The sequence below is a fragment of the Meleagris gallopavo genome, chromosome 2 (assembly GCF_000146605.3).
Source record: "Meleagris gallopavo isolate NT-WF06-2002-E0010 breed Aviagen turkey brand Nicholas breeding stock chromosome 2, Turkey_5.1, whole genome shotgun sequence".
NCBI classification, from domain to species: Eukaryota; Metazoa; Chordata; class Aves; order Galliformes; family Phasianidae; genus Meleagris; species Meleagris gallopavo.
The window spans coordinates 100,697,827-100,713,667 of record NC_015012.2 but is presented as its reverse complement, the minus strand read 5'-3'; the positions used below and the strand labels follow the sequence as shown (position 1 = coordinate 100,713,667).

The 15,841-nt window shown below is 42.5% G+C and overlaps 1 long non-coding RNA gene across 1 annotated transcript; it reads left to right on the top strand.

The window, feature by feature from the left end:
* The first annotated feature begins 6,490 nt into the window (after positions 1–6,490).
* On the top strand, positions 6,491–7,435 carry LOC109366319. The gene is made up of 2 exons (XR_004159066.1): positions 6,491–6,712; positions 6,787–7,435. It is a non-coding gene; the product is annotated as an uncharacterized LOC109366319 (long non-coding RNA).
* Positions 7,436–15,841: the final 8,406 nt, after the last annotated feature.

Below are 15,841 nucleotides of genomic sequence, written 5' to 3'. Positions count from 1 at the left end.
TTTGTAAACAGAAAGCAACAGCACGTGTTTATGTGAAGTTTCCCATTGACAGGTGCCGAAACAAAGCCACCAGTCTCCCATTACAGGGAATGAGTCTGTATTGGAGAATTGAAAGGGCACATATGTGCTCCTGCCGTTATGCTGGATACAGGACTGGTGAATATTTCATGACTGAGGAAACTGGTTTATAGGTATCCTGATAATATTGGTACAGTGGGTTCAGGAGAAGAAAGCACGTATACAAATTCAAATGCAAGTCTCACTCAGCAGTAAAACATGCTGCTGTATTTACATTCCAATAATCATCAGACAAACAGTTATCTTTCTTTTCCCAGAAAGCTGTATCCTGAATTTGTTCTCAGAGAGGAAGTGGCTCACGGCCTCTCACACTCCCCTCTTTAATGCCTGCTATTTTAGGATCGCTCTTCTCCTTCCTTGCCCCTCTCCCTATAAATCTGGAATCACTTTAGTGCATGAGGTTATTTCATAAAGCCACCTTCTCAGCATTTTAATCCAATTTTAGATTTTTACACTTAAAAATAAACATCCAGTCAAAAAAAAAATAAAAATGGTGATCTACATATAGAGGGAAGAGGAAAAAAAGAAAACTCCAATCACTGCTTCAGCCTTTGCAGTCTCAACCATATTCAGCAGAGTCCCATTTATTTACTGTAGGGGATGTGTAATCTCTGGATGGATCTGCTTAGTGAAGATTTAGTGCTGAATGGGTGATGCTGAAAAAAAGGAGAGCAGTTGTGTGTTGCCTGGGGATGGCTGCTCAGTATGCTGCCCAGAATAAGCACTGTATGCATGCAAATGAAAAAGCTCTTAAAATTCCACCTCTTACATAGCAATGGGCCAGCTCTCAGAGAAGCTATTCTGTAAAATAAGTTATTGGTGGACAACTGCATTTTACTTTTATACTTTCTCTTAAGGACGTACAAATGTATTATTGGCTATTTGTAATGGGCAATGTTTGCCATAGATCCGGTCAGTCATCAGCTGTGTTCAGATGTATAGACATCATTCTAACACAGGCTGAGACTGCAGGCTGTCAGCAGGAACTGGAGGACAAAATAAGAAACCTACTGTATACTGAAGCTGTCCTCTATATGGGAAATTATTTTATCCGTCCTAATAGGTTGATGATTGATGATCTCGAAGACCTTTTCCAACCTAAAAGGTTCTATGATTTTTGATTCTATAATAGTTATCTTCTCTCCTCAGATCAAGACTCTGCAAAGAGAAAAGGGTTTGTATTCAAGGTAAGTGTCCAAGCTTCAAACAGCTGTGATGACATGTCTCAAAAGCAAGGAAAATGTCCAATCTGAAGCGTTGGTCCCCATGTATTATTCCTGTGACACCACTTGGGATTTGGGGGTTACATTTCTTCCCTTCATGCTGTGGGGCTGCAAAGCCAGCCTTTCCCATCCCAGCCACCCACCTTCTTGTGAGATCCTCCAACCCCCATTTGGGCAAAGGCATTTTGTAAAATTATTACTGGAAACGTGCCCAAAGGATGTTAGCAATGCTCAGACACTAGTGACATTGTAATTTGGTTTAAATAAAAGAATATCCATGTTAACTATTACAAAATGAAAACTTCTGGAGGCTTAATACTCACAGAAACACGTTTTTATTTCTTAATCCTCCCTAATTGCTGTAAACTTGACCACTCCTCTTAAAATTATACATAATTGGGCTGTTTTCACAGCACCCAACAGAGAGCAGCAATACAGAAATACTAACAAGAGTTAATTCCTTATCAGACCTGATTCCTTCTTTCTTGAAGAAGTTACAGATTGGGCTGAGGGTACACAGTGGTCTCATGACACAGTGCAGGTGGATTTGCAGAGGATGGGACTGATCAGGTGCTGGGTCCATTTTCCGGGCATGAATGTTAGTTGTTGGGAAGAGACACCAACTCATGCCTCCCTGCATTATAATCTTTTCCTCAATACAGAATCACATCCTACCAAGGAAGGAGAAAGGCTTTTTCTGGTTGAATCTCCTTCAGGAGAGCCTTGGAGAACCTGAACTACTGTAAGGAGGAACAAATACAGCCCAACTTCTTACACTCATACCCCTGTCCACAGGTGCCAAAATTAAGACATTCCATTGCAAATTTAAGTTGGTTGGTTTGGCTGAAATCAATTGCTATTTTTCAAAATGACTTATGATCCAGAGAGAAATGCCTGTGAAGCTGCAGAACACATTTACTTTGATTGACAGTTCATTTTTTTCCTTACTTTTCTCTCTGGTTGTGCAATCAAGAACAAAAAGCTATTCAAAACAGATTGTGAGTAGAGAACCTCCTTACCTTCCTTTTGGATGTGGTGTTACCAGCATACATCCTTAGGCTTTCCAAAATACCTGTGATTCATGCAAGGTGGCACGCTACCAGTGGTGGAACATTTAAGACTTACAATAAACACTGGGAGACCAGGGAAAAATTTACTACAATTGGCAGCAAATTCAGAAATCATGTCCCTTGGCTTTCTTGTGGTTCACATCTATCATGCTTTGTGCTCTTGGCAAATCATTTACGGCAAAGTTTTTGAGAAATGAATGCCCAGCAGTTGTCCCCAAGTCTGTAAGGAAAACGATAAATGGGTTGGTCTTCAAATGTATTCAGTGGCCTCTCTTTCAGAGGGTGCTATTGAGTGCTCAGTGCTTTAAAAATCTCTGGATTACTCCTGTGCCCAACTTTCAATAAAAATACTCATTCTGATGTTCAGATATGCAGGATTGCTGTAATCCTCAGGGCAACTCAGTGCAAGGTGCTGTTGCTTCTTCAATTTTTCTGAGATGGTTTTAGAGATGTTCAAGGAATAAATGGGAATGCTAATTGGGATAGTTTTCAAATACTGGAAGAAGTAAGATTCATATGACAGTTGAGAATTGGTTCTTATCACCTTTATCAATGGTTTATCAATGAAAGATGTAGCACAGTATCACTTCTCCCCATGCCCATAGCTTTCTACATTGTATGCAGTACAACAAAAAGCTCTTTGCAGCCACATGTTTATTTGTCTTGCTTGGTGTCCTTTGTGTTACTCCCACACATTGGATTTGAAAGCTTTCTTTTACAGTTTTAATATCTTTCATTTCTGCTGCCCTGAAGAGCCTTGATTTTGCAGCCTGATACACGGAGCTGATGGCAAAGCTCTCTTTGTTTCCTCCAAGGGAAGACCTTGAAGGCCCCTGAAGTTGCTCAGCAACGTTTCTCTTCCTTTTAAGGGTGAGCTGAGAGAGACAGCCTGCCTTCATCTTTCCGTCTTACCAGTGGAGAGGGAAGCAGGCACTGAGAACAGGAAATGATGACCAGCACTCGAGTCCTGCAGCTCGAGAATCATAGAATCAAAGAACCATTAAGACTGGAAAGACCACTGGGATCATCTAGTCCAACCATCAACCCATGCCTGTGACTGTTCTAGACCATGAACCTCAGTGCCACATCCACCTTTTTATCAAACACTTCCAGGGACAGTGACTCAACCACCTCCCTGAGCACCCAGCCAACAGCCAGGTCTTCTGCCTCAGCTTCTCCTCTGCATCTTTTGGTGGGCTGCTCTGCAAGGCCGAGCATCACTGAGCACAGAGCCCAGCAACACATCCACATGCGTTAGAAAGTAAAGCTTTTCCCAATAACATTTGCCATAGCCCTTTCCCTAGTGGGATCACTGCCATGCCTTATTTATTTACAAAGATCCCTTCTTTACAAGCAGAGAAGATTTAAAACTGTATTTAAAGGAGGGCACATTCAGATGCTTATCTTGCTCAAAAAATCTTTAGTGATTTTGTATTGTACAAAATCTTCTTTTTGCAGGCATGAATGCTGAGCACGGAAATTACAGCTAGTACTAAAAGAAGGACAAACTATCTCAAAAATATCAGCATCTGCCTCAAGTGCAAGACTGTTCAATGCTGAGGATTAATCATAGCACCATTAGACTCCACTGTAACAGCAAACTGTGTCAGGTTATCACTTACAGCCGATGAAGTGAATGCATATACTCCAACACTAAAGATAAATCAGTGTCTAGCAACAAACGGCCATCATGTTTCCCACTGGAGGCAAAAAGCAAAAGAAAAAAGTAAGGAGCAGTGTGTGAGAGGGAAGGGATAGGGAGACTGTTCTGGAAAAGCTGTCAGTGCAAAATCCTGTTCCTGGGCACACACCCATCACCTACCTGCCCATGCAGACCTGTTCTTTCCAGGGTCTCCTTCTAAGTATGCCATGTTTGTATGACTGGAAGGAAATTGCAGCGCAACGTTGCAAGGCATCAGCTGCATATTACCTCCTCAAAGCTCTGCCTGAACTCCAGGACCTCCTTCAGCTTTGTCTCCCAGCTGTGCCTTGTTTCCCACAGGTTCTCTCACATGCTATTTCCCACCTCTGGATTCTCCATTAAAAACATGAACCACAATTACCCACCTCCCGCAGCCAAGTCATCTTTGCTTTCTCTGCCTTTAAATGACATTTGCTGCTGACAAAATTGCCTTCATTTCCCTCCTCGGCTCTGCAAAAACACCATATCAAGCTGTTCCTACAAACTGTGGGCAAAACCTCAACCCACCTCCCCAGTCAGGGCCTCCAGCAATCATCAAAGCTGGATTTTAAAGCTTTTTGCTCAAATCAATCTTATTTTGAAATGGCAAAGATAACAGCTTGCAAAATACGTACATTTACATACCTCACTTCATTCAAATTAACTGGGAAAGATAAGAATCTCCAGCAAATTAATTCTGCTAATGTTTTAAACTGTGAATTTCAATCAAAGCTGAAAGCCAAACCAATTCAGCTAAATTGCTGACTCTTGCTACACTTTAAGTGATCTAAAAGCATGCATCAATAAGCAAAGCGAGTTTGCTTTGTGCAGCTGAGCTCCAGACTGATTTGCTGCTTTCCAGGTTTGTCTGATAAAAAAAGCCACAGTCAGCTCATAAGAAAAAATCAATCCGGAGCCAAAGAGCAATAAAATGTGGTAGTGAGTTCAGAACATTTTGTCACAGCTAAAATTGGTTTCCTATGAACCATCTGAAATAATATGTGCTGCAAAGCTTTGCAGCTCACAGCCATTGAGATAGCAAATGCCTGGTTGAATAACTGTTCCAGAAATGAGGGAGAAAATCTACTTTTTGTCCCAGGGTGAGGGACAGGGCTGAGGTGAGGAGTTGAAGCATTATGCAAGGAGTTTGGAAGCGAATTAAGCAGTGCCCCTGGGTACTTGAAACCACATCTGCTCTGCCTGAGCTGGAAGAGCCTTGTTGGACACACTCAGCACATCTGTGCATCTTCCTGCTGAACTCCAACCTGCAGAAATGACTTCCCAGTACTGCCAGGCCTATGTCTCACTTGCTGTCTCTGCAAGACACTTCTATCTGCAGAACAATCACACTTCTGTTGCCCCCAGTGTTCATGCAGACTGGTAACTCCAGACACAAGGCTCTGCATTTTGCAGTGGGTTAGCAGAATGGTTGCCTTACTCTGCTTTTGCTGGAAAGTCCTGTGTGCTGCTGTAAGATACCAGTAAACGATAAGCCACGGGCCTCAGTCTGCTGAACTCTGCACAAACTATCACCACTTATGCATGAATTACAATGCAATTAGCAGCAGCAAGATCACAGAGAAATGTTTGATCTCTAGTAGGCCATTTCCTCTCATCCCTTACCTGGGAGAAGAGGTCGACCCCTCTCCCCACTACCTCCTTTCAGAAAGTTGTAGAGAATAATAAGTCTCCCCTGAGCCTCCTCTTCTCCAGACTGAACAATCCCAGCTCCCCCAGTTGTTCCTCATAAGGTCTGTGCTTCAGACCCCTCTCAGCTCCATTGCCCTTCTCTGAACACGCACTGGGGCCTCAATATCTTTCTCATTGTGAGGGGCACAAAGCTGAACACAGTGCTCTCTGATCAAGCAACTAGGGCAGACAAATTCTACCTTCGTGGAAAGTTTCTGACCAAAGGTTTGGTAAAATAATAAACACAGAGTTATAGAATGGTTTAAGTTAGAAGTGACTTCTGAAGGTCACTTGGTTCAACCCCTGCTTCAGCAGAGACACCCAGAACAGGGTGCCCAGGGTGGCTCTTGGAGATCTCCAAGGAGGAGACCCCACAACCTCCGGGCAACCAGCACAGCACGGAAATGCTCCTGCTCATCAGAGGGAACATCCTGTGCTCCAGTTTGCACTCATTGCCTCTTGTCCTGGCACAGCTGGACAGATCTTGGATCCTGGGAGCTGCACTCAGCCGGCCCCTACAGCCCCAAGCTGGAGTGAGGAGAGAAACGTTTCCGAGTTCTGTCTTGTGCTGGAATGTTTGTCTGCTTCATGCACAGCTGACACTGTTTTGTAACACATAAACACACTGCTGCTAAAACCTAAATGGTGTAATTGCTGGTCTTTGAAAATTTTAATTATATGGAGTATTAGGAAATAACTCAAGAATTTGGATGAGATCAGAGGATTTGGATGAGCTGTCAGTGACGCAACCTCTGTGCCTCCAACTCCCTGCAAATTAATCATTTTCCACACTTAATGTGTACATTCCCCTTCTCCTCGTAACACGACGGCTTCACATGGTGTCCTGCATTCCTCCTTGCTGCACCACAGCAGCCTTGGTCCTGCTCAGCTCCACCACCCAGGCTGTCCTCCTGCTTTCACATCCTCTTACATCCCATTATGTTTTTCTGTTTATTTCTGCCTCATGGAAGGTGAGTTTTCACTTTTATAAAGTCAATCTTGCTGCCTTCCTACCACTAACAGTTTATGTTTTCATATTTTTAAGGTTTCAGGTGCTTCATAATCAGCTCTGCATGATAACAAGATACAGAGCCCCAGAGAACTAGAGCTACAAATCCAACTGACAGTGAAAGGTTTGTTTGCTCACTTTTGCCTTAGATGGGTTCTTGCTGTTCCTGTCAAGCTTTAGGGGATGAAACCAGGAATACATTAATGAGAACTGTGAGAAACCTGCTTGTCACTTTGTAATAACACTTGGTCTAAAATGTTACTCTGCTCCTTATCAAACTGTTGACTCTTTGTACTAGAACGTATGAAGATGCTGTTCTCAGACTGGGGCAGTACATACTGAATTCTACCTGTTTTGCACCCTTTGAACACCATGAACATGTCCTGTAACTAAACCCAAAAGTATAACTGGAATAACTTTTCCTTTGAGATTGACCAGAATCTGTTGTAAACAAAGAGATTATTGCTTGGAGGCACAGTTTCTGGCTCGTGTTGGGTAACTACAGGCTTCTATTTTCTTCTTCAGATAAAAGAAATGTTAACATTTAAATACTTTGCTCAAGTTGTCTCTGTGGAGTTAATTGAAGAAGCAGAACTCCAGGTGTTGTACAAGCCCGTTGTGACCAGCAACTATTAATTTATACTAAATTATAGCTATTTGCTTATAACAAATTTGTTTTAACACACTCTGATCAGATCTGTTGTTATTCCAGTCCCTCATGCCCCACGTTGAGCACCAAAATGACTATTGTGATTCAAACTGCCAGGTGACTAAGCACCACATAGCCACTTGCTCCCCCAGTTAGATGAAGGAGAGAATTGGGGAAAAAAAAAAAACATAAAACCCAAGGGTTGAGATAAAGATAGTTTAGAATCCCATCCCATCCTCACCATGTCTGCTAACCATGTCCCTCAGTGCCATATTTCCATATTTCTTGAACACTTCTGAGGACAGTGACTCCATCATCTCCCTGGGCAGTCAGTGTCAGTGCATCACCTCTCTTTCTGAGAATAAATTTTTGCTAATACCCAACCTGAACTTCCCCTGATACAATTTAAGGCCATTTCCTCTCATTTTATCACTGTTACCTGGGAGAAAAGGCCGACCCTCACCTCACTACACCCTACAACCTCACTGCATTGGCCTTATTGACCAGTAGTTTAATAGGACAGAAAAGGAAGGGAAACTAATAATAATACAAAACAATGAATTCACAATGCAATTGCTTACTACCTGGTGACTGATGTGCAGCCAGTCCCTGATCAGTGCCTGCCTCCCTGGCCAGCTCCTCTAGTTTCACTGTTCAGCATGATGTGAAATGGTATGGAAGATTCCTTTGGTGAGTTTAGGTTATCTGTCCTGGTTCTGTTCCACCCAGCTCCTTGTGCACACCCAGCCCCTCACTGACAGTGCAGCACAGGAAGCTGAAATGTCCTTGGCTCTGTGCAGCCACTGCTCAGCAACAACTAAAACACTGGTGTGTTATCAACATTATTCTCATCCTAAATCCAAAACACAGCACCATACTAGATAATAGGAAGAAAACCAACTCTATCTCAGCCAAAATGAAGACAATACTCACTCCTTCTTCTACACATCTATGTCACGCTCTATGTCAGGTCTTACACTTCGCAATACATCCTCATTAATCACCATCACAAACAAGATAGATGAAACAGGGAAAAAGATGTGCATGAAAAAACTCAGAGCACATGCCATGAAAACACAGGATCAATACTCCTGTTTATTACGGGGTAAAATCAGATCAAAAAGCTGGCTTTCATCCCACGTGAATTGCAGTTCCTGTCATTGCAGCCCTTGCACAGTATGTTTTCAAGCAACTGAAAAGATTTTCATTTTCAGAAACATTACATAAATAATTCTGGGATTTGAAATGCTCTTTGAAACTTTAAGACTAAAAACTGAATAATCCTCCCCTTTCAAGGATTACTCATTCTTCAGCCTTACACAAAACACAGAAGTGCATTAGCTAAAGAACATTCAGGATAAAGCTAGCTATTATTAAGCAACGACTAGTTTTTATTTAAAACTTTGTCAGGACTATCAGTGATCAAATATGTCATAATGGATAATTTAAGATTTGTCTTAGTTTAGCCTTCCAACAGCTTGAGTATAATGTTTCTGTTCAAGAAGATAAATTTGTTTCTTCAGTTTCTAATTAGATGATCGTCACTATGTTTAAGTGTTGGTGACAAAACCGGACAAGTAATTCATTGGTAGTAATTATCTCAAGTAATTTAGCCATTGTTCTGCTTGCTTATTGTAATATTTTCTCCTTTATGCCATCTCTGAACATATTCATGAGACCAGCTTTTCCCATTATGATTTGCTGGCAGTCCCAGCCTCGATCCAGCTGGAGCAAGGCACCAGGCACATTTGGCAATAGCCAAAGGAGAGGGAACGTACAGATGAGGACCCCTTATCTCAGAGAAAAAAAAAAAAAGAGACAGGATATTCATTAAATCTGTGAGCCAGAAACTACATGATATCAAAAAAAAGACCTGAAAAAATATTGCAATGTTGGAACCGACTACACAAGATGTTACCAGCGCCAAGAGCTTAGCAAAATTCAAAAGAGGATTAGACATTTATATGGATATAGGAATAATGGGTCTTAGAATATGATTTTAAAAGCAACGTAAACCCTTTTGTTTCAAGGTGTGAGCAAGACTTGTAAGGTCAATTCCTTACAAGTGCTTGTATTTCAAATGCAAAGAGTGTCTCAGACTACCACAGGACATAGGACCATAGGACACAATTCTCATGGTGTGTTTCTGTTTCTTGCTAGGGTGGGTGAAAGGGTGATCAGGCACTGGAATGGCTGCCCAGGGAGGTGGTGGAGGCACTGTCCCTGGCAGTGTTCAATAGGCGTCTGGATGAGGAGCTACGAGATGTGGTTTAGTAGTTCAATGATAGTAATGGAGACAGGAGGACAGTTGGACTAGATGATCTTGTAGGACCTTTACAAACTTGTGATTTTATGATTCTATGAAATGACATGGACAGAGGGGTTGAGTACATCCACAGCAGTTTGTGGATAACACCAAGCTGTGCAGTGCAGTCAATAAACCCAAGGGATCAGATGTTGTTCAGAGAGACCTAGACAGGCTGAGCATGGGAACCTCATGTTGTTCAACAAAGCCAAGTTCAAGGTCTTGCAGCTGGGTCACAGCAATCCCCCCTACCAATACAAGCTGGGGGGTGAAAGGATTGTCCACCTGTGCACTGGATTAAGAAAGGCACCTTCCCACTGCTTAAATGGTGTTGGATGTCGGTGTTTTCAGTAACACCTTTGTTCATATCTGGTAGCCAGGATTTGGCCACTACCAATAAAAATGTCACAGAATCACAGTATGGCTGAGGTTGGCAGGGACCTCTGGGTCCATCTGGCCCAACCCATTCTGAAGAGGGAAAGCCAGAGCAGGGTGCCCAGCACCACGACCAGGTGGCTTTAGGCTCTCTCTAATGAATAGCTAAAATGAAACTCGCTTATAGGTGAGGAAGCTGGAAATCTTTTCCAGATCTCGTTTTGTACCCTCACAAGTCAGCATTCAGATTCCAAACTTCCAATGCACCATCCCTATAAAATTTTCCCTGGAAAAAAAGGTCAGTTTATGATTCAAGGCAGGCATATAATCAGCTTAGACATTCAGTAGTCTCTGACATACGAACCTGAAGATTGCCTGTGCAGTTTCACACCCCTTCAGACTCACTATGAAAAATCATTTTGTTCTCCATAATGAGAACAGTAAACTGCAAGCACATGGGGTAAAAAAAGCTGTGGATCTGTCACCCTCCCTGGTGAGATCTCCACTAATTAGAAAGGGGTTAATTGCTGTTCCTGGAGCAGAGCCAAGCTGGAAAAAGTTAAGGACCAAGGTTGAGTGACTCTGATGAGCAACTGGATAACATATGGGAAGGAAAAGTGACACTCTGAAGTTTACTATTTTCTCTGGGGCAAAAAGCACAGTTTGTTCTGGTTTGTTACTAAAAAAAGTGGAACTGACTACATGATTTAGGGGGCTGTGGTTTTCCAGTCTGCACATCACACCATATCCCTGCCAGTTCATCCTGTAGGAGGCTGTCAGACACTTTGTTCTGTTGTATCTCACATGACATCCACCTATGGGAGCTGAAACACATCTCCATGAGATTAACCCAACATCTGACCATCACACAGAGCATCGAGCTACTGACAGGGAGCAAACATCCTTCCTGGTAGCAAGAGATAAGATTCATTTTCTGCATTAGTCTCTAGGCACAGAATTGCTGTCTGTCACCAGGAATTGATCACAAAGGGCATCCTAGACAGCAAGGAAGTTTTGGGAATATCCAAACAAATATCACTCCTATATTGTCTCTTTTTTTTTTTACCTTTTAAAGAGGATTTGATACACCAGATTTTCTACTCTTTCCCATTTTAAATAAAATCATTGTATTCTGTGAAGTGCATCTTCTGCTAGGTCTGCTGGCAGGGTGAGAAAGGCAAACAACCCAACAGTGACATTATTAGGAAGATGGATACAGGCAGTGAAGCAATCCAGGCGGGGTGGTGCTGGAAGCAATGGCTCCAGAACAGGGACAGACAGCAATGTGGGATTGTCTCACACAAACATTACAGCAGCTAATGGCTAATGGCCCAGCCCTGCACTATAGGAGGTGACAAGGATGAGCCATGCCAGTTCTTTCTGATAGCTATCAAACCCCAGTGGTGTGTGTGCACTGGGGAGAGGGGGAAAAGCTCATTTTAAGGTATCTCTGAAGAGACCTGTGTCCTATTACCAAAGTGCCCTCAGCAGTGACAAATCCTAACTGTTCAGACTGAGACAAACCAATCAGTCTGGCTTGGTTGCATTGATGTCTGTCAACAGGAAAACCAGGGCCAGGCTAAAATAAAAGGTTTTTATCTTATAGCAAACAACTCGTAGCCTGCACGCTCCATGCATGCAAACAAATACAGTGCATGTAAAATCATGGATATTTTGACAGAAATGCTCTCTGCAGCTAAAAAATTTGTACTATGAGTCAAGAATACATCCTTAGTTCTATAAATGAGGACACAGGGAGTTGGTTTATCTCAGGTTTGCTTCAAGGATGATAAAGAATGTGAGAAGGAACGAGGGGAAATGGTTTCAAACTAAAAGAGAGGAAATTTAGATTGGATACAGGGAAGAAGTTTTTTTTTTACAATAAAGGTGGTGAGGCACATGAATAGGTTGCCCAGATAGGTGGATGTCCTGTCCCTGGAAACACTCGAGGTAAGGTTGGACAGAGCTCAGAGCACACTGATGTAGCTGTAGGTGTCTCTGTTCATTGCAGGGGAGTTGGGCTAGATGGCCTTTAAGGGTCTCTTCCAATTCAAATGATTCTATGATTCTATGAACATTTTATTTATTAGTCCAGCAGCCAGCCTCTCTACTGAATGCCAACACTCCAACAACTCGATGATCCACTCTACTGTAGCACTGCTATTTTCTTGCAGATGAAGCATGCCCTCCTTGGACAGGTCCGGTATCCAAAAATTCCTACCTGACACTTCCAGTGGGTTGCAAAAACTGCTGGTGCATCAACCATCACACCATGGCAGTCAACCCATTACCTGCAGGGGTGAAAGAGAAAGCAACAGCAAAGGACCACAATCCTTAGATGTATCTACAATCACAGTTCCTTACCTTCCTTTGCTGAAGTGCTTTGGGAAAGCTGCTTAAATGCCTTGGAGGAACATGGCTTCAATTACTTCTCTCATCCATATTCCTTCCATTTGCCTTGTTCACTGCTATAATCAGAGGGGATGCAGTCAAATATCTCCCCATCTCCTGTACATCCCCAGGCAATAATTCATGGCAGACAATAGCAGCGTATCTGCTCATCACAGCTGGCATCACGACCTAGAAAAACGGATGATGAGGAAAATAAAGGAGCTTCTTGCACATGAATATGTGTATACACAGACTCAACAGAACATCAAATCTTCAGGGAGGAGCACAGAGAAGCTTTTTTGTTCCTACATTTGCTTTAAGAGCTCAAAATGTAAAGCAAGAGGGTTTTTCATTTTCTTTCTCATTCAGAAGTGTCTGCTCTATAGAGCCTAATTAAAGCCACTCTGTTTCCAGATCAGTGAAAGTGCAACCTGTGCCCTTTCTCTATGAACTGAAAAGCCAGAATTATGTTCTTCATTTTTACTTTAGAAAGAAGCACATTTTTAAACCTGGAGCAGCCTCAGAAGTAATATCTAGCTATAAAACAAAGCAATGCAAAAAACATAGCTTAGAGATAACAGAGCCCTGCCTGCCTTCCAAACAGGCCTATTTGTGGATGGTAAGATAGAATGCACTTCAATCCCAGCTGAGTAACTTACCTCAAAAGTTTTGAAAGAAATAGACATCTATTTTGAAAATATATTTCCTTCTGTATGCATAAAATAGGTTCAATTTACATTTCTCAAGTGTGTCATATTTTATGAGCAGAAAAGCACTTTCAAGGGTGAAAGAAGTCTGCAAAATCACAATATACTTCCCCAAGAATATATATTTTGCATCCTAACAAACATAAATAAAGCAAGGCAGCATCTGAGGAAATTAAAATTTTAGGAGAAGTGTAGAGGAAAATATGACAGCAGTAAAACAGCATATCAAGCACTGTTTATGTAACACTTGGATTTGGGGGTTGTTTAGGGCTTTGCAATATCATGTGCTCAAGTAATTCAATCCAAAGAGTGATGTACAGCTGGCAGACTGCAGAAAGCATGCCCAAAAAGAGTGCATCTCTGCTGCATACCCACTGCCATGATGGGTGCAATCATTTTTGCCCAAGTCAGGACACTCATTTGTGGGTCAACATAAATGAGCAGAGCAATACAAGTTCAACTGAATTTACCAAATTCTGTTCAAACAGTAGGAGTCCTGGGCCTGATCAAGAAAGAGGGATGTCATTGTGGTGGGACCAGCAGAAGATGACATTGCTGGGAAGAATGTCCTGGCTTTCTCCTGACTTTAGTCATGGTACCTGACCCCACCACAGTGTGACTGGCCCACCTCTCAGTCTGCCCAGTGACCCCTGCAGAACCATCTTCTTCCCAAGTTGCTTTAGATGTGTGTTGAGACCTGTTGAGAAGCAGAACAACCACAAAACCTAACAGCTTGGTCACAGTCAGCTCCTCAGAGCAAATATTCTCAAGTATTTGGCAAAGTAAGCATGAGGGCAAATGACTTTTGGAGAGCAAAGAGGTTGAATAAAGTTTGCATCTGTCTGCAAGCAGAATGGGAGAAAAAATCCCACTCATCCACTCATCCATTCATCCATCCACTCATCCATCCATTAAACCACCCACCCTCCTATCTATTTATCCATCCATCCACTCACCCATCCATCCATCCATCCATCCATCCATCCATCCATCCATCCATCCATCCATCCTTCTACCTTTATACCCACCCTTCTATCCATGCCCTCCCTACTCCCCCAAGGATACATGGCATCTCTCTGCACCATCAGCTCCCCTCAGGAGCCACAACTTTGCTGACTCCATGCTGGCCTCCAGCTTGCAAAGCACCTGAGCATGGGGAAGCCTGAACCATTTTTATAAATTTAGCTCTTAATCATACTGTGGCTCCATTCCCTGTTTACAAAATGAGCATATTAATCCTTCCTTTATCCCAGTGTTTATTGGCCTCGAGTCACAAGATCGTAAACTCTTCAGGGCAGGCTGTCTGTTAAATGTGTCTTTGCAGTACTGGATTCAACAGAGCTTTGAAACCCTCCGGAGTCTAAATGCTGATGTTCATATGTAATCATATCAGTCACTGTGATGAATTTCTGGGTTGCATCTTTAAACAAAGATTGCTATTTCCTGAAACTTAACTCCACAGTCCACAATTCAAATTTATCCCCACTGTCATGCCTTTAAGTTATACTACTGTTAATAATTCCTCACTCTGAATGCATTGGCACCGCTTTCCCGTTTTGTACTTCTTTTGCAAGTGATAAAGGACTGCTTGAAGGCATTTTCATTGCAAAAGAAATCGATTTCCTGCTATTTGGGGCCGACTGCAGGTCCATATAAGGTGATGAACAAGAGCACTTTCATACAGCTGAATGCCAGCTTTTCAAGTGCAGGGGTTGATCTATCAAACACTGCAAAACAATCAAACAAAATAATCTAAAAACTGCAAAACAATCTGACTCTCATCCCCTGGTGATGAATAGTGGGTGTTTGATGGGACTTGCTAATCACCAGCCTTATGCCATGGGAAAACTTGCTGCTGACTGTAATTATTTACAGCACACAGCACACAGCTGAGACTCTGATATTTCAATGACAGGTGGTGTTACTTGAGGGATATTTAACAGTATCTATATTACACACAGAAATGAGATGGCATGAACATTCAGACTGCGGAGTCAGGATCTCTGAAGTTAGGAAGTGCCAGAAATAAGGTTGCTAATGTGTCCTTCATTCAGCATGCTTTCGTGTGTGCACTTGATAAGGTGTTTAATTACATGATCTCATGCTTACAGCGCTCCCATAAAACAAGCAGGGAATGATGGGTGAAGCCATGCGGCAAATTCAGTCACGGTTTTGGCTAACTTCTGAGGTCTTAGGGTGAGCCAGGTGAGGCATTTTTAGAGCAGCACTTGTGTTCATAAAATGCACATTTGCTAAATCTGTTTTGTTTCCAGCCCTATTCTGCCTTCCAGTGCTTTCAGTACGGTGCTGACTGAAGCCAATAGCTGCGCTGGAAGAGCAATCAGAAGCCACATGTGAATTAAGCAGCCTCTATTACAGGATGAACGAGCTTTCAGCTAATTGATGAGCAAAGGCGATTTCTGTGATTGAAAGTCTATACTAAAGATAAAGGATTGTATTGTTATCAGCTTTGATTTCTGGCTAATTACTGCACTAACTTTGGGAGAGGCAGGGACGTATTTATCCCACATAAGGCGAAGAAAACCAAAGTGCATGCTCGGCAAAGTCAGGCTGTATTTGTCTGGGCTGAAAAACAGGACGTATCTGCTGGCAGACAGCTATCCAGGGAGGTATTTTTCCCCCACTGCACTGTTTCTCTTGGCA